Here is a 19,823-nt window from a genome sequence, read left to right on the forward strand (position 1 = left end):
TTTTTACTTACATGACAATATTTGGGACGCGCTGTCAAGAAAGGTACCTAGAAAGCAAAAGAATTATTGGTTAGAATCATATTAGATTTATAATTCTTATTATTTATATTAAATTATTATTAAAAATTCATTTTTTATTATATGCAAATTTGAAACCTGTTTTTATTAACTTTAAAGGTGGGAGTAAACAATTTTATTTCTAAGGAGCTAGATTAAATTAAATTCAGGCTTTACGCTCAATAATTAATTTTAAAAAAAGTATCAAAAAGTACCTTTAATACTGAAAAAAAATATTAAAAAAGTAGTTATCAAAAATTAATTTTAACGAATCAAAAAATTATTTTAGACGATTCACAGTATTTCGATTCAGTATTTCGCTGTTTCCTGATTTCAATCAAAAATTTTTATTTTTATTCTAATTCTGCTTCTTAATTTTTCAAAAATTCAATTATTTTCAAAATTTGTATCCTAAAAAATACAATTGTATTTAAAAGTAATTTTTAAAAGAAACCAAGTGAAATTATTTAATAAAATTTCATTTAAATTCTTCACAGGAATTAAGAAAATAAATTAATAATTTTTCAAAGTCAAAATTTAAATGTTCTTACAGTTTTACAACAATTAAAATTTTCAACGATTTCAATTTAAATAATCTTTTAAAATTTAGTTATTTATTAAAAAAATCGTACTTTAACGCTTTTAATATTCAATTATTATTATCTAAAATATCAACTGAAATTCGTTTCTATAAATCAATTCTTATTAGAAAATTCGACTGAAATTCAACTATTAAAATACAATAATAAATAATATATTGAATAATTGAATGTTTCTCAAAATTTAATTCTTGTAAAGAATTTATCAATTTTTTAAAAAATAATTGAAATCCTTACGATGAATTTTATTATTTATGAAAATAATTGAATAGTTGCAAACGATTTTATTAGAATTTTTTAAAATAATTGAATTTCCAAGAAGCAATTTATTACTTTTAAAAATAATTGAATTTTCGTGATAAATATTGTCATTTACGAAAATAATTGAATTTTACAAAGAATTTTATTAAAATGCCTCAAAATAATTGAATTTTCGGGTATAATTTTGTCATTTATCCTTAATAATTAAATTCTTTCAAAGAATTATTTATGTAAATAATTGAATTCTTGGGAAGAATTTTATTAAAATCTTAAAGAAGAATTAAATTATTTTAAAAAAATGTAATTCAAATTGTATTTAAAATAATTTATTTCTTTCCAACAATTTTATTAAAATATTTGAATTCTTGTGAAAAAATTATAATATTTTGTAAATAATTGAATTCTTCCAAAGAATTGAAAAAATAACATTTTTTTAAACAATTGATTTTTTCGAGAAATTGAAATTAAATTTTTAAGAAATTACATTTTTTTAAGAAATTCCTGTAAAATGGTGTTAAAAATAATTTCAACCCTGCTGTGAATGTTATTATTTATGAAAATAATTGAATAGTTGCAAAGAATTGTTTTAAATTTTTCAAAAATTATTGAATTCCTGTGAAGAATATTGTTATTTATGAAAATAATTGAATTTTGCCAAGAATTTTATTAGAATGCCTCAAAATAATTGAATTTTCGGGAATAATTTTGTTATATTTCTCGAAATAATTGAATACTTTCGAAGAATTATTTATATAAATAATTGAATTCTTAGGAAAAATTTTATTAAAATCTAAAAGAATAATTGAATTATTTCAAAAAATATAATTAAAATTCTATTTAAAATAATTGATTTATTTTTAAAAATTTTATTAAAATATTTGAAAATAATTGAATTTCTGCGATGAATTTTATTATTTACAAAAATAATTGAATAGTTACAAAGAATTTTAATAAAATTTTCAAAAAAAAAATTGAATTCCTGAAAAGAATTTTATTATTTATGAAAATAATTGAATTATTGCGAAACATTTTATTAAAATGTTTAAAAAGAATTGAATTTCTGTGAAAAATTGTATTATTTATGAAAATAATTGAATTCTCGTGAAGAATTTTATTTAATTTTTTTTAAATAATTAAATTCTCGTGAAAAATTTTATTATTTTGTAAGATAATTGAATAATTGTGAAGAATTAAAGAAAGAATTTGTCAATTTTTTGAATAAATAATTGAATTTTCTAAAAGAATTTTACTATCTTTAAAAATAATTGAATTTCTCAGAAGAAATTTTATTATTTATAAAAATAATTGAATTCTTGCGAAGAATTTTATTGAATTTTTTTTAAATAATTGAATTCTAGTGAAAAATTTTATTATTTGAAAAAATAATTGATTTCTTGTGAAGAATTTTATTAAAATTTTTAATAGTAGGTAAAATTGAATTCTTGAGAAGCATTTTATTATTTATGCAAAAATAATTGTATTCTTGCCTGAAATTTTATTAAAATTTTTATAAATAATTTAAATTTTCACGAAAAATGTTTTATTGCTTGTGAAAGTAATTGAATTCTTGCTGTAGAATTTCATAAAAAGTTTTTAAATTGATTTTTTTTGAAAAATTTTTTGCAAAGTGCTATTTTAATAAAAATGATAAAAATTGGAAGAAAATTCAAATAAGTAAAAAAAATAGAAAGGAAATTTCTCTAAACAAACATAATATTAATATTTTCTTTAATTAAATGTAAAAATTATTATTTACGACTGTAATAAAAAACAAAATGTCAGAAATTAAAAAGAACAATATGTTGTTTATATTTTGCATATTTACACTTTCACTATACGATAATCATTCATAAAGTATAATATTCTCTGAAAACACAGATTACTCTTCTATGAATCAACCATTTAGGAATGTCCGAGAGAAAGAGAAGAGGGAAAGTTTTAAATGATGAAAACCTTGGAATTATAGTCCAAGTGTAAATATATCGAAGAATTTCAAGTTCCTCTAGATTATGCAACTTTAGTAGTACATGTTTATAATTCGAGGTCAATTTCAAATCAAATATTATTATTATAATAAAACTATTCTTTGGGTCATCGGGTCACCATGATGTTTATATATTTATCCACAAAAAAAAGAGAAAAAAAAAATCTTTTTAACAAATATTTTGTAGAAATAACTAAATAAGGAAAAAAATGAACGGTAATGTCTCACTTTTAAGTATGTAATCTTGTCTCTTCCATAAAATTAAATGATTATTTTGTCGATTTTTAAAAGAGTACTATATTTCTTTCGAAGGGAAAATTCTTATCTCAAAATTGTCATAAACTTCACTCTGGGTTTGAAAAAATATTTTAAAACGTTTTCTCCTTGATATCTTAATTCCTTTAAAAAAAAAAAAAGATTTAAATATTGCAAATTAGTTGAAAATATATTTAAAATCAAACGGAATTTAAAATTCTCGACTATTTTGCTTTTATAGATAAATAAATATTGAAGAACAATAAAAAGAGAATATTTATCAAATAAATGAACCCCTAGAGTACACATTAGGTCAGTCTGACCCCTTTTTTTTATTTTAAAAAGTTTTTTAAAAACTTTTTTTTTTTTAAAGGTGCTTTCTTAATAATTTTTTTTTTAAAAGTGTTTTCTTAATTATTCATTTAAAAAAAAAGTCTGTTTTAATTATTTAAATGATAATTTATAAATTTATTCAATTAATAAAAAATATGAGTAATAATAAAAAATAAGTCTGGGTACTAATTAATTTGTCCGCATGTTTCAAGAAGTTTTGACAAAATTTACAAGATAGTTTTCCATGTTTCAAAAAAAAAATAGGTGTGCTAATAAAACTATTTTTTGCATAATAAAGTATTAAAAAAAACCAGAAAAATTAATTATTCATAAAACGAAAAAAATTTTTACTACCTAATTTCTAATGTATGAAAAAAATACAAAAAAATTTTATTGCTCAAATAATCCACGTGGCTTATAAATTTGCACTAATTTCACAAAAAGTCAAAAAAAAAAAAAAAAGGAAGAAATTGTCAAAATTTTTGATTATAAATGCTGAATGTTAATTATTTTTTAAACTTGTATACTTTTATATACGAATTCATTAAAATAGAAATGAAAATAACGGATCACCAGTTCTCGTTCTTTATTTTACTTTTTTTCGGAGAGGGGGAGGGAATCCTGTAAGAAAAATTTATCGAGTAGTCAAAGACATCAAATTCAAATCGACACGTTTCGGTGAGATCAGAGATTTGTTTTCTCTCTTGCGCGCCACTATATGCCACCGCAGTTGTTAAGATTAAACATATATATGAATGTAAAAGGTGTGTGCGAGCATGTGTGGGCCATTGGAGAGATAAAGTGAAACCGTGGGGCCACGCTGTCTCGCGTTTCTTTTGCTTGCGCGCTCAATCGCGACAGCCCCATTCATTTCTTGTACCACAACAAATTTTTATTTTTTATCATTCTATTTTATAAAAGAAAAAAATTTGAATTATTATTGATTTTTTTTAAAATTTTTCTGGCTATAATAAATATAATTTGGTATCATTTTGAAAAAGAAATTATTTGATTCAAATAACCGATTAATTGACTATTATCAATTAAATATTTAATTGCTAGTCAATTAAGGGATGTATAAATGTAAAAACCTACGAGGTGTACATGGAAAGAATAATAAATAAATAAATATTGAATTGCTAGTCAAATAATATTTATTGGAATCAATTAAATGGTTCGATTATTTAATTGATAATAGTCATTTAAGGGCATTTGAACCATGATGACGTCACAGCCTTAAAACACATGCTTTGCAGAACCTATGACGTCATAATGGTTCAAATGCCCTTAATCGGTTATTTGAATAATATAAAAATTTTTTTTTCAGTGTATAATGTATATTAATTTTTTACAAGTAAAAAATATTTTATCTAGAACAACTATAAATTTTATTGTATTAGCAAAATTTTTGGTTGTTTCAGGTAAGACTTTCGATTTAAGAGAAACTTAAAAGCTGTTCGAGGTGAAATATTTTTTCGATGCATTTTATTTTGGTTTTAATTTTCTAGTTCAGAAAAAAATGATAAAATAGTTGAAATATTTTAAATTTTAACATTATTGTACCTATTATATGATATTCTTTATAATTTAATTAGGGTTGCAACAAAAATTTAATTTTCTTTTTCCCCAACTTTTCCGTTTTCCAGACTAAATTTTGACTTTTTCCCTGACCCCAAAGAATATTCTGATTTACTCTAAAAATTATTAGATACTCAAAAAAAAATTCTATTACATTTATTTACAAATTTCTTCAAAAGTAAAATTATTCGAAATCATCTATAACTTCTTTTTTAAATAAATATATTTAATCATTTTTATTTTTCCATAGCAATTAAGATTTTTAAAAAATTACAATTTAAACCTTTTGAAAATCAATAATTTTTAAGAATATTTTCATGTTTTATAATAATTAATAATTTAAAGTTTAAACTTTCATAAAATTTTTCAAAAAAAAATTTTAATTCTTTACAGGGCTCGGATTGTGCGACTTTTTCGACTTTTTTCGACTTTTCTAAGAAAATGTGACTTTTTTTCGACTTTTTTTGTGAAAAAATGCGACTAATCGACTTTTTCGAAATTTTTTTTTTTGTAAAATGCGACTGAAATTAAAAATTTTTTTTTTAAATTCAAAGAAAAAAATTTGAGTCAAAAAAATGTTCTGTTACATGTATTTACAAATTTCTTTCAAATTTTTCGAAAACATCAATAATTTCTTTTTTAAATAAATATTTAATTATTATTTTTCCATAGGAATTAAAATTCTTCAAAAGATTCAAATTCAAACCCTTCTGAAATTAAACAACTTATAAAAAATTGTTATAAAACATGAAGAAATCGATCACTCCGAGTCTTCGACTCGAAGCAATCGATGTCTTCATGTTTTGTAATAATTAAAGATGACCGAGTGATAAAATCATTATTTTATATTATAAGACTTTATAAAAAAAAATTTTTAATTATTTTTTATGAAAATATATGAATTATTGGAAACAAATTTATAAAACATTTGTAAGTAATTGAATTTTGCAGAATAATTTTGATATTTATAAAAACAATTGAAATTTTGAGGAGAATTTAAAAAAAAATTTTTGAAAATAATTGAATTTCTGTGAAGAATTTTTTTACTTTTGAACATAATTGAATTTTGCAAAGAATTTTAACAGAACTTTTGAAAATAATTAAATTTTCAAGATGAATTTTATTATTTATGAAGATAATTAAAATTTTGACGAGAAATTTAAAAAAAAAATAAAAATAATTGAATTTCTAGGATGAATTTTATTAATTTTGAACATAATTGAATTTCTAGAATGAATTTTATTATTTATAAAGATAATTTAACTTTTGATAAGAATTCTATTAAAATTTTTGCAAATAATTGAATTTCAGAGAAGAATTTTATTACTCTCAAAGATAATTGAAATTTTGAACAGATTTTTAAAAAAATGTTTAAAAGTAATTGAATTTTGATATTTATAAAAATAATTTAAATTTTGAAAATAATTGAATTTCTGACAAGAATTTTATTACTTTTGAAAATAATTGAATTTCTAGGATGAATTTTATTAAAATTCTTTGCAAATAATTGAATTTCAGAGAAGAATTTTATTATTCACTAAGATAATTGAAATTTTGAACAGATTTTTTTTTTTAATGTTTAAAAGAAATTGAATTTTGCAGAAGAATTTTGATATTTATAAAAATAATTGAAATTTTGAGGAGAATTTAAGAAAAAATTTGAAAATAATTGAATTTCTGTAAAGAATTTTCTTAATTTTGAAGATATTTGAATTTTACAAAGAATTTTATCAGAACTTTTGAAAATAATTAAATTTTAGAGAAGAATTTTGTTAAAAATTTTTTTTTAAATAATTGAATTTCAGAGAAGAATTTTATTATTTATAAAAATAATTGACATTTTAAAGAGAATTTTTTAAAAAATGTTATTAATACATAATTAAAATTTTGCTATCAATTTTATTAAATTTTTAAAAATTTTATTCCGAATTGTTTGATATTAATGTATTTGTTGTCGAGAAATGTGATTTTTTTACAATTTTGACAATTTTGTGTTTTTCTTTGTCGTTTTTTTTATTTTTTTCTAAGATTTCATGCGACTTTTTTTCGACTTTTTCAGAAATTTCGTGCGACTTTTCGTGACTTTTGTTGTAAATTTATGCGACTAAAGCGACTTTTTTTGAGTCTTAAAGAAGATCCGAGCCCTGTCTTTACAAAAATTTTAAAAAAATCTTTCGCAAGAATTCAATTATTTTCATAAATAATAAAATTCATCTTAGAAATTCAATTATTTTCAAAAACAGTAAAATTCTTTTAGAAAATTCAATTATTTATCAAAAAATTGACAAATTCTTTCTTTAATTCTTCACAATTATTCAATTATCCTACAAAATAATAGATTTTTTCACGAGAATTCAATTATTAAAAAAAATTCAATAAAATTCTTCGCAAGAATTCAATTATTTTCATAAATAATAAACTTTTTGAAATCTTTTAATATTTAATAATCTTTAATAATCTTTTAATAAAAGATTATTAAATTGAAATTGTTGAAAATTTTAATTGTTGTCAAACTGTAATAACATTTAACTTTTTACTTTCAAAAATTATTAATTGATTTTCTTAATTTCTGTGAAGAATTTAAATGAAATTTTATTAAATAATTTTATTTGTTTACTTTTAAAAATTACTTTTTAATAGAATTGTCATTTTTAGGATAAAAATTTAGAAAATAATTGAATTTTTCAAAAATTTAGAAGCAGGATTAGAATAAGAATAAATATTTTTCATTGAAATCAGGAAACAGTCAGGGAAATACTGAATCAAATTTTTGTGAATCGACTAAAACAATTTTGTTTTATTCGTTAAAATTAATTTTCTATAGCTACTTTTTTTTACTACTCTTTTTTCAGTATTAATTCTGACGCAAATTTGACTAGTTTAGAAAAAAGAAAAAAATTAGTGATACTAGTAGTACTATAGCGTCACTCTAGAGGCGCGGCTGTCTCCAAAAACAAAAAATCAGGCGCGAATTTTAAAAAATACAATTTTAATTTTAACTATAACAAAATACAATGATGGTTTTCCTGATTATTATTTTGATTCAGAGTTCTAGAACTCTGGTTTTTCTAATTTTATAGTTAAAAAATTTTTAAATTAAAAATAAATTTAAAGCTAACATAGAGTTACATTTTTTTGTCACTCTAAATAAAATTCCATTTTTATTTTACTAAAATTTTTTTTTCCTTAAAAATATCGTAAGAGATACAAATTAAAGAATAAATTTTTTTTTCTATAAGAAAATTTTTTCTATCTAAGAAATATAGTTTTTGAAAATGATAAGCAAATATTGAAAATAATGGAGAATTTTTTCTTTTCATTAATGTCCCTCCTTTTCCCATTGTCTTTTGCTTCGCTCATTATATTCCATTTCACGAGGGAACTATTATGTAAAGTGATTCATATATGAAGCCATAGAACCGGAACTCTTAATCCAAAGGAACACCCCTGCATAATTAAACTTCACTATACTATTATAGAGGTGCACTTTCAGCAGCGCATTTAACAGAAAATCCATGCCAAAGGGTATTTTCGAAAATATTTTCCAAATTCGCTTTCCACTTTACAAAAAAAAATTTATTTTTCAATTCAAGTTTTTCCGTTAACTATATTTTAATTATTAGAAATTAATTAATTTATTTATTAGAAATTCCATTCCATTATCTATTTAATTATTTTGCATTATTATTTATTTATTCAAGAGTTTTAAAAAAAAATTTCATTATTATGTTTTTATCTCTAAAAATCACTATTTTTATTTCTTTTTTCAAATTATTTGCGCCTTTAATGCAGAGGCGCTGCTGTCGCTAAAATCGAAAAATCTTTCTCAGTTCCGTCACGTTTCGGAAAAAAAGTAGAGGGGGGGGAAACGACTAAACTTTGTAGATTTTTTTTTATAATTTAATTTATTAATTTATTAATATAATAATTTAATTATTAATTATTATTTATATAATAATTTAATAATTATTATTAATATATTAATTTAATAATTAATTATTATTAATATAATAATTTAATAAATTTATTATTAATATAATAATTTAATAAATTTATTATTAATATAGTAATTTAATAATTAATTATTATTAATTAAGGCTGGATAAGAAAAAAAAATTATAAACAATGTCAATTGTTAATAACAATTGGCAGCAGTCGAAGTTAAACGTAAAAAAAGGATTTTTTTTAATAAGCAGAAATTTAGAAAAAACCACTTTTTTACGTTTAACTTTGACAGTTGCCAATTGTTACTAACAATTGATATTGTTTATAATTTTTTTTCTCATCCAGCTTTAAATAATAAGCAATTCCACAAAATTTAGTCGATTATCTTTTTATTTTTTCTTTATAAACTGTTCAATAAATTGTAGAGTCAAAATTAATTGTTTTGTGTAGAAAATAGTCTCGATTGACGGTAAAACACTTTTTATGAAAACGATGATGAATAATTACTATAAATATGAAAAAAAGTCAGACAATTTAATTAAAGATAAAAAATGCTCATTGTCTAAAATAAATGTCGAGAATAAGACGTTAAATATCGTTTTAAAATTGAAAAAGGAACAAAAAAGGAGTAAAATATTGTTCTACTTTAATTTTTTTTTTTTTAGACTCTTTAGAGAATTGTTCTCAATTTTTCATGCCGGTCTCTGTTTTATGATTATTTTATGAAGAGGAATGAGAGTTAAGCGCAAGATTACACCTGGCAAGAGACGGTTATACATATATACGTATATAGGGATGCGATAATTGCTCCTCGCACCTGAAATTAGTAGTTGCCTGACGTTTCTGAGTGTTATATATCAACTCCACACGTGCCTAATATGCCTCCTCGTTTATTATAAAATAAAAACAACTTCCCAATGTTCATTTTATTCAATCATTTTTCGAAAATTCATTTCTTTATTAATTTTTTTTTTTTTTTAATATTTATAAAGATAATTTAATTCTTGCGAAAAATTTTATATCAAATTTTTAAATAATTGATTTCTTTCGACTGATTTTGTGCAAATTCTGATTTAAATAATTGACTTCCTGAGAAATTTTTATTATTCATGAAAAGAATTGAATTCTTACGAAGATTTTTACAAAAATTTTTTTAAATATAATTGAATTCTGCTTGGAAATTTTATGAAAATGGTATATATTAAAAATCATTGAATTAAGAAAAGTTTTTAAAAATAATTAAATTTTACAAAGAATTCTAATAAAATTTTTGAGAATAATTGAATGTCTGGGTGGAATTTTTTTAAATTTTTTTAAAAATAATTCAATTTCTAAAAAACATTTTATTAGTTATGAAAATAATTGAATTATTGCGAACGATTTTATTAGAATTTTTTAAAAAAATTGAATTTCCAAGAAGAAATTGATTACATTTAAAAATAATTGAATTCTTGTGATAAATATACTGTTATTTATGGAAATAATTTAATCTTGCGAAGAATTTTATTAAAATGCCTCAGAATAATTGAATTTTCAGGAATAATTTTGTTAAATTTATCGATATAATTGAATTCTTTCAAAAAATTGAATTAAAATTGAATTTTTTCGAGAAGAATTAAATTAAAATTTAAAAGAATAATTGAATTATTTCAAAAAAAAATTTAATTAAAATCGTATTTAAAATAATTTATTTCTTTCGAATAATTTTATTGCAATATTTAAAAATAATTGAATTCCTTTGAAAAATACTAATATTTTTGTGAAGAATTTTAAAAAATAATTTTTTCCAACAATTAATTTTTTCGAGAAATTAAAATTAAATTTTTAAGAAATTCATTTTTTGTGAAATTCCTCTAGAATTGTATTAAAAATAATTGAAATTCTGCTATGAATTTTATTATTTTTAAAAATAATTGAATAGTTGGAAAGAATTTTATTAAAATTTTCAAAAATAATTGAATTCCTAAGAAGAATTTTATTATTTATGAAAATAATTGAATTACATTGCGAAAAATTTTATTTTTTATGAAAATAATTGAATTCTCACAAAGAATATTATTGGATTTTAACATTCTCATCATTTTTTTTAAATAATTGAATTCTTGTGAAAAATTTTATTATTCGGGAAGATAATTGAATAATTGTGAAGAATTAAATAAAGAATTTGTCAATTTCTGAAAAATAATTGAATTTTATTATTTATAAATTAAATTTTTTTTGGACAATTCCTGTAAAATTGTATTAAAAATAATTGAAATCTTTGCGTTGAATTTTATTATTTATCAAAATAATTGAATAGTTGGAAAGAATTTTATTAAAATTTTCAAAAATAATTAAATTCCTGAGAAGAATTTTATTATTTATGAAAATAATTGAATTACATTGCGAAAAATTTTATTTTTTATGAAAATAATTGAATTCTCACAAAGAATATTATTGGATTTTTACATTCTCAGCATTTTTTTTAAATAATTGAATTCTTGTGAAAAATTTTATTATTCGGGAAGATAATTGAATAATTGTGAAGAATTAAATAAAGAATTTGTCAATTTCTGAAAAATAATTGAATTTTATTATTTATAAATTAAATTTTTTTTTGGGCAATTCCTGTAAAATTGTATTAAAAATAATTGAAATCTTTGCGTTGAATTTTATTATTTATCAAAATAATTGAATAGTTGGAAAGAATTTTATTAAAATTTTCAAAAATAATTGAATTCTTGAAAAGAATTTTATTATTTATGAAAATAATTGAATTATTGCGAAAAATTTTTTTAAAAGAATTGAATTTCTTTGTAAAATTTTATTATTTTTGAAAATAATTGAATTCTTTACAAGAATTTTATAAAGATTGTTTTAAATAATTAAGTTTTTCGAAACATAATAAATATAATGCAAATTTTATTTCAACTAATTGAATTTTTCTGGAAAATTTTATTTTTGAATATATTTGAATTTTTCGATTAATTAATTTAAAATGTTATTGAAAATAATTGAAATTTTTCGACGAGTTTCATTCTTTATGAATATAATTGAATTCTTGCTTAGAATTTTGTGAAAAATTTTTTTAAAATGAATTTTTATGAAAAATGTTAATAGTGAAAGTAATTGAATTATTTTGTGAAGAATTGTATAAAAATTTTGTTAAATAATTGATTAATTTAATTTTTTCGAAATTTTTTTCAAAATTCTATTCTAAATTAATTGAATTCATGTGGAAATTTTATTATTTATGAAAATAATTGGATGTTGGATGAATATTATAAATTTTGTTTTTAATAATTGAATTCTTTTGAGGAATTTTATGAAAATAGTAGATATTGAAAATAATTGAATTTCGATTATGTTTTGAAAATAATTGAATCGTTTTAAAAATTTGATTACAATTTTTGAGAATAGTTTCTTTATTTCTAGTATTAGCGATTTTAAAGTAGTGGGAATTCTAAAAAAAAACAGAAATAGTAGCTTTTAGTGGCTGAAATCTAAAAAAAGTACTTTTATTTTTATATTTTATAAATTGAAGTGCGAATACGATAATAACAATAATTACGTATGATGCGGCGGCGATGGGATCGTGACCTATCTCTTTCGTTAATAACTGGTTCAGTGAAATTGCTTAGCGACACCCAAAGTCTCTGTGTAAACCTATATTCCATTCACGCAACCTCTACAACGATAGGTGAATGAATGATATTAGCTAGCAGGGCACTGGCACGTTAGTAATGTAAAATCAAAAAAGTTTCATTTGATTTCGAACATTAGAAAGTTATTTATTCCAAATTGCTTTTCGTTACGAGGGTCGTAAAATTTACTATGACAATAAAATTCTATTTTGTATACATGAATACTTTCATTATTACTGTAAAAATTATTTTTAAAAAAAAAAAAAATTATGTCATTTTTATTTCAATCATTTTCAGAATCTAGCAAATTGTTGGGCAAAGGCAAAAATAAGTTTAGGACCCAAAAAATGTGACTTTAGTAAAAACATAGAAATTTCTAGATTTAAATTATAATTTTTCCGTTGGCCATGGTAAAAAATATATAGAAATTTTGAAGGTTTTAAATATTTTTGTCATTGGTCATGGTTTTAATTGATTTCCCCTTTCAAAAAAATCTTTTTCATTTTTTTCTTTTTAATTCCGAAATCTCGATCTTAAAAAAGAAAATCTTCCTCTTTCGATATTATCTCTAATTAACCAATTAACCATAAATAAAGTCCTGATATAAGTGTTCTCGTTTGTTATAATTGTCGGGGGGGCTCTGCGAAAAAATGCAGTCATTAAAGTAATCGAACTCACTGCATCTGCATGCCAAAACAATATATATATGCACACACAGAATTTTTTATAAAATAATCCAAAATTTTATATATTTAGTATAAAATAAATTAATAAAAAAATAGAAAAAAGCAACAATAAAAATAAAATAAATAAAATAAAAATAAAAAAAAGATAATTAATATGAAAAAGAAATAAAACTGAAAAAGCATCAAACAAAAAACAAAAATGTATCAATAAAAAACAACAACAAAATTATATAAAAAATTTAGAAACACGGTTTTCTTAAAGATATCAAATTGAGACAAAAAACAAATCACAAATAAAGTTTTCCACAAGAATTCAATTAGTTAAAATAAAATTTTCATAATATTTATTATATTTCGAAAAAATTAATTATTATAGAAACAATGTTTATAAAATTCTTAAGAAGAATTCAATTATTTTCAAAAATAACAAAATGTTTCACCGAAATTCAATTATTTTTGAAAATTTTAATAAAATTCTTAGCATGTATTTAATTATTTTCATAAATAATAAAATTACTCTAAAAATGCAATTATTCTTAAAAATTTAATTTCAATTCCTCAAAAAAATGAAATATGAAAAAAAAATGGTTTTTTAAAATTCTTTGGAATAATTCAATTATTTTCAAATATTTTTATAACATTGTTCGAAAGAAATCAATTATTTAAAATACAATTTTAATGATATTTTTTTTTAAATTCAATTATTCTTTTAGATTTTAATGAAAATCTTCCCAAGAATTTAATTATTTACGTAAATAATTCTTCAAAAGAATTCAATTATATCGATAAATTTAACAAAATTATTCCTGAAAATTCATTTATTTTTGAGTCATTTTAATAAAATTCTTTGCAAGATTAAATTATTTTCATAAATAACAATATATTCATCACAAGAATTTAATTATTTTTAAAAGTAATCAATTTCTCCTTGGAAATTCAATTATTTAAAAAAATTCTTATAAAATTGTTCGCAAGAATTCAATTATTTTCATAATTAAAAAAAATGCCTTTTAGGAATTCAATTATTTTCAAAAAAAAATTTAAAATTCCACACAGACATTCAATTAATCTCAAAAATTTTAATAGAATTCTTTGTAGAATTTAATTATTTTTAAAAAGTTTTCGTATATTAAATGATTTTCAATATCTATTATTTTCAAAAAATTTCCAAACAGGATTTTATTACTTAATTTTATTACTTAAACAACTTTTTATAAAATTCTTTGCAAACATTCAATTTTTTAAATAAATAATAAAATTTCCACAGCAATTAAATTCTTTAAAACAGAATTTTCATAAAATTTTTTGATAAAAAATCAATTATTTTAAAAAGATTTTTATGTAATTCTTCATAAGAATTTAATTATTTAAAAAAAAACTTTAATGAAGTTCTTCGAAAGAATTCAATTATTATAAAAAAAATTTTAAAGATTTGTTTCACATAATCAATTATTTTCATAATTAATTAAACTCATAACAGGATTTCAACTATTTTTAATACAATTTTAAATAAATTTCTCGAAAGATGCAATTATTCTTTAAAATATTATTAAAATTCTTCGAAACAATATTAAATTATTTAAAAAAAAATTTTTCGAAATTCAATTCTTTTCAATATTTTCTATTTTAATAAAAAAATTTTTATAAAAAATTCAATTATTTAAAAAAAATTGTATGTAAAATTCTTTACAAACATTCAATTATTTTCATAATTAACAATATTCATCATAAGAATTCAATTATTTTAAAAAATTCTAATAAAATCGTTTGCAATAATTCAATTATTTTCATAACTAATAAAATGTTTTTTGGAATTCAATTATTTTCAAAAAAAATTTAATAACATTCCACACAGAATTCAATTATATAAAAAAAATTTCTCAAAATCTTTGTTTGACTTCAATTATTTAAATAAATAATTCTTCGAAAGAATTCAATTATTAAAGATGAATAACAAAATTATTCCCGAAAATTAAATTATTTTAAGGTATTTTAATAAAATTCTTTGCAAAATTCAATTATTTTCATAAATAACAATACCTATATTGACTCCAAGAATTCAATTATTTTAAAAAAATAATGTAATTTTTACTACAATTTAAAAAAAAAATTTCTGGAAAAAGTAAAATTATTTTTAAAAATATTAATTAAATTCAATTATTTTTAAACGTTTTAATAAATTTTTTAGATTGAATTCAATTATTTTTGAAATTTAAAATAAAATTCTTTCAAAACATTCAATTATTTTCAAAAATTTTGATGAAATTCTCTGCAAAATTTAATTATTTTCATAAATAACAATTTTCACTCAAAGAATTCAATTATTTTTAAAAGTAATGTAATTTTTACCACAATTTTAAAAATATTAATTAAGTTTAATGATTTTTAATAATAAAATTCAATAATAAAAAAACAAAAAATGCATCGCAATAAACAACAAGAAAAAATTTCTATACAGAATGTTGAAACACAGTTTTCCTGAGGATATCAAATTAATATCAAATGATATCAAATAAAAAAAAATATTTTTTATTTTTTTTTTTATATTAAATTGCGAGGCAACACTTTTGATTCGTTTTTTTTCTCAATTTGATGTCCTCAGGAAAACTGTGCGAATTAATTTTCTTCATTCTATTCTAATAACTAAAATTATTCATCACTTTTCTTCTTTTAATTAAATATTGTGATTTTGCATCAAATTAGAAGCAGATTATTCAAAATCATAATATATACAACGTGAGACTATATAATGAAGTAATATTTTTTTATATTACGCTATTACTATTAACAGCGTTTAAATATGCATGACTATTATAAATACTGTACTAATATTGTGTGTAATAATATAAAATTTATAAGGTATTCCGCGCGCTTGATCGATTAACTGCGCGCATACTGCCGGGGAATTAATGTCTTTAATGTCCAATGTTCATCCTACCAGGAACTTACATGCATAAATATTGCACCGAAACTCTTAAAGTGCCGATAAAATCGATCTCGAGGGGCCAACCGGAATGAACGACTTGCCAATAACTTTCTAACGATGTTCAAGATAATTACCAACTTCCCCTTTTATCAAGATATCGAATTCATCACAGTGACTATTTATTAGTGTTTTCTTTTTTTTTTTACAGTTTTTTCAATAATATAAATTGCAAAACATAAGACAAATTTGTCATTTTTTAATTTTTCTTGATTTATTTCATATATTATTTTTAAAATTCATTTTAAAATTAAAAATTCAAAAAAAGCTGTTCTTTTTTGAAAAAAGCTCTAAATTAATAATCGACTACAAAAATTGCAAGAAAAAAAAATTAAGACAAGCGTCTTTTTTTTAAAAAAACAAATTTTTTTCTGAATCAGAAATAAAAGCAAAAAATTTTCCGAGTATCGCCTCGTTTCGGAAAAAAGCTCTTTTCCAATGAAAAAAAGCCCTTCTTTTTTGAAAAAAGCTTTAAATTGATAACCGACTCCAAAAATCATAGAAAAAAATGTTAAGACCAACGTCAAAAAAAAAAAAAATTTTTTTAAAAAAACAAATTTTTCATGAATCAGAGATGAAAATAAAATAATTTCCGAGTACTGCCTCTTTTCGGAAAAAAGCTCTTTTCTAAAAAAAAAACATTTTTAATTGAAAAAGCACCAACTTTTGAATTGATTTAAAAAAAAGTGAACAAAAATGTCAGGACCAGTCTTTTTTCAAAAAACAAATTTTTACTGAACCAGAGTAGATTTTTAAAAAGTTTCTGAGTACCGTTACGTTTCGGAAAAAAGGCCTTTTCAAAAAAAAAATTCCTTCTTTTTTCAAAAAAGCTAAAAAATTGATAATCGCCTCCAAAAATTGCATAAAAATATTATCAAGATCAGCATCGTTTTTAAAGAAACAAATTTTTTCTGAAACAAGTATATAAATTCTGAAAAGCTATTAAATATTGTCATATTCAGAAAAAAGCTCTTTTTCTAATTAAAAAAGCTAATTTAAAAAACAAAATTTAAAAGCTCTAAATTGATAATCGACTCAAAAAATCATAAATAGAAATATCAAGATCAGCCGCGTTTTTCAAAGAAACACATTTTTTCTGAATCCGAGATGAATTTTGAAAACTTTCTGTGTGCAGTCATGTTTTGGAAAAAAGCATTTTTTCGAATTAAAAGTCCTTTAAAATTTAAAAAAAAAACCTCAAATTTGATAATTGACTCAAAAAATCTGATAAAAAAAATGTTAAAACGAACTTTTATTTTATTTCTGTTCTTTAGAAATTTTACAATATAAAAATTTTGTATATTATTTTTTCTTTATTTATTTTGTTAAATTTATAAGGTAATTTGAATTTTATTTTTTAAAATTCGCGCTAAATTTTCTGTTTTTAGCAACAGCAGCGCCTCTAGAATAATAGCGCGAATATTTAGAAACTGAAATTAAAATTTCTAAAATTATTGCCGAAATATTTTTCCACTAAAGCATTAATATTTTCTCGATTTTTACTGACTTCAGAATAAATTTAACTATTTTTAAATTTAATTTTTATTTCTCTTATTTTATTAGTAAATTTTACTAATTTTTTATGTTACTATTTTTGTACTTTAGAAATTGTAAAATATGAAAATTTTGTAATTTATTTCTTAATTTTATAAAGTAATTTGAATTTTATTTTTCTAAATTCGCGCTAAATTTTCTGTTTTTAGCAACAGCAGCGCCTCTAGAATAATAGCGCGAATATTTAAATTTAATTAAAATTTTTATTTAAATTTAATTAAATTTAATTTGAAATTAAAATTGCTAAAATTTTTGCCGAAATATTGTTCCACTAATGCATCAATTTCTGTCATTTTCTACTGATTTCAGACTAAATTTTACTATTTTTAAAGTAAATTTTTTATTTCTCTCATTTTATTTAGTAAATTTCACTGATTTTTTATGTTATTATTTTTGTACTTTAGGAATTATACAATATAAAAATTTGGTAATTTATTTGTTAATTTTATGAAGTAATTTGAATTTTATTTTTTAAAATTCGCGCTAAATTTTCTGTTTTTAGCAACAGCAGCGCCTCTCGATTAATGGCGCGAATATTTGAAAGAAAATAAAAATTGCTAATTGCCGAAACATTGTTCCACTAAAAAATGAATTTTTTTTCCATTTTTACTAATTTCAGACTAAATTTTACTATACTTTTAAGGCAAATTTCTTTAATTCCATTATTTTATTTTATTTCTTTATCAGTAAAAGTTATTTATTTTTGTACTACTATTTTTCTTCAGGAATTTTAGAATAAAAAATTTAAGTATTTATCTTTTCCTTCTTTACTTGTTAAATTTTGTAACTTAATTTGAATTTATTTTTTAAAATTTGCGCCAAATCTTCTGTTTTTAGCAACAGCAGCGCCTCTAGACTAATGGCGCGAATATTTGAATACAAAAATTAAAAATGCGATGATTTTTGCAGAAATAAATAAAAAAATATTCATGAGATTAACAATTATAGCGATATTTTAACATTGCTTGACTAAATATTAGTTTTCCTTTTTATATAAAAAAATTTATATCATTTCGATAGTTTTTTTAAGCACTTTTATAGTGAAACTGAAACTATCCGAAGTTTCCACGCTTGTTTGCTAATTCTAATGTAAATTTTAATTTCAGAAAAAAGAAAACCATTAGTGATAGTAGTAGTAGTACTATAGCGTCACTCTAGAGGCGCTACTGTCTCTAAAAACGAAAAATCAGGCGCGAATTTAAAAAAAAATAGTTAAAAATAACTTAAAAATATTTTTTTATAAATTAAAGATAAAAATGAAAAAATTGGTAATAAAAATGGAAAAATTCTAGAAAAATATAATGCAAAAAAAGGGGGATTTGGTCGATTATCGGACAGTGTGATTGGTACATAAAAAGACACTTACTAACGGTAGATGACGCTTCGGGCGTTGATCAGCTTTCTTCAGAGAGTTCCCAGTTTTAAAAAGCGACGATGAGACATTTGTCTCGCCAATTCTTTTTGTAACGAGCCGCCTCGAGAATAAATTGACACTGCATTCTCTATAAATTAACAACAGATTTTGGTCCAAATTTCCCTCGCCTAGAAAAAAAGAGATAAAATATTTTTACTTTCGTTTAATTTTTTTAATTTATTTTCTATTTTTATTAATTTTCCTTTAATAATTTTATACATTTATTTTTTATTTGTATTAATTATTTTTAATTATCTTTTTTTTCAACTTTTCTTAACATTTTTTATATTTTTATTAATTTTTTTTCAATTATTTTTCCTCTATTATAAAAAAAAAAAAATGTTTTCGATTTAATTACTTAAAAAATTTATTTTCAAATCTTTAAAAAAACATTTTTTTAATGTGTATAATAATAAAGACACAAAGTCTATAATATCAAAGAAGGAATTTTTAAATACAATGTGGAAAAATTCGCATACGAAGTAACTTTATACTTTTAGAGGTCCTAATTAGACATTTACTGTAGACATAATGTATTTAAAATATGCGGC

At 20.4% G+C, this 19,823-nt stretch overlaps 1 protein-coding gene and 1 long non-coding RNA gene across 3 annotated transcripts in view; one reads left to right on the forward strand and one right to left on the reverse strand.

The window, feature by feature from the left end:
• LOC122498605 overlaps positions 1 to 19,823 on the forward strand; it is a 66,380-nt gene that overhangs the window by 18,977 nt on the left and 27,580 nt on the right. The window lies entirely within an intron of this gene.
• Positions 8 to 19,823, reverse strand: part of LOC122498610 — a 117,213-nt gene continuing 97,397 nt past the window's right edge. Inside the window, exons 4-5 of the long non-coding RNA XR_006301246.1 lie at positions 19,225 to 19,400; positions 8 to 47 (exon numbers count right to left, since the gene is read on the reverse strand). This is a non-coding gene — a long non-coding RNA (uncharacterized LOC122498610). The remainder of the gene's footprint in view (positions 48 to 19,224; positions 19,401 to 19,823) is intronic.

The sequence above is a fragment of the Leptopilina heterotoma genome, unplaced genomic scaffold, assembly GCF_015476425.1.
Source record: "Leptopilina heterotoma isolate Lh14 unplaced genomic scaffold, ASM1547642v1 Lhet_152, whole genome shotgun sequence".
NCBI lineage: Eukaryota > Metazoa > Arthropoda > Insecta > Hymenoptera > Figitidae > Leptopilina > Leptopilina heterotoma.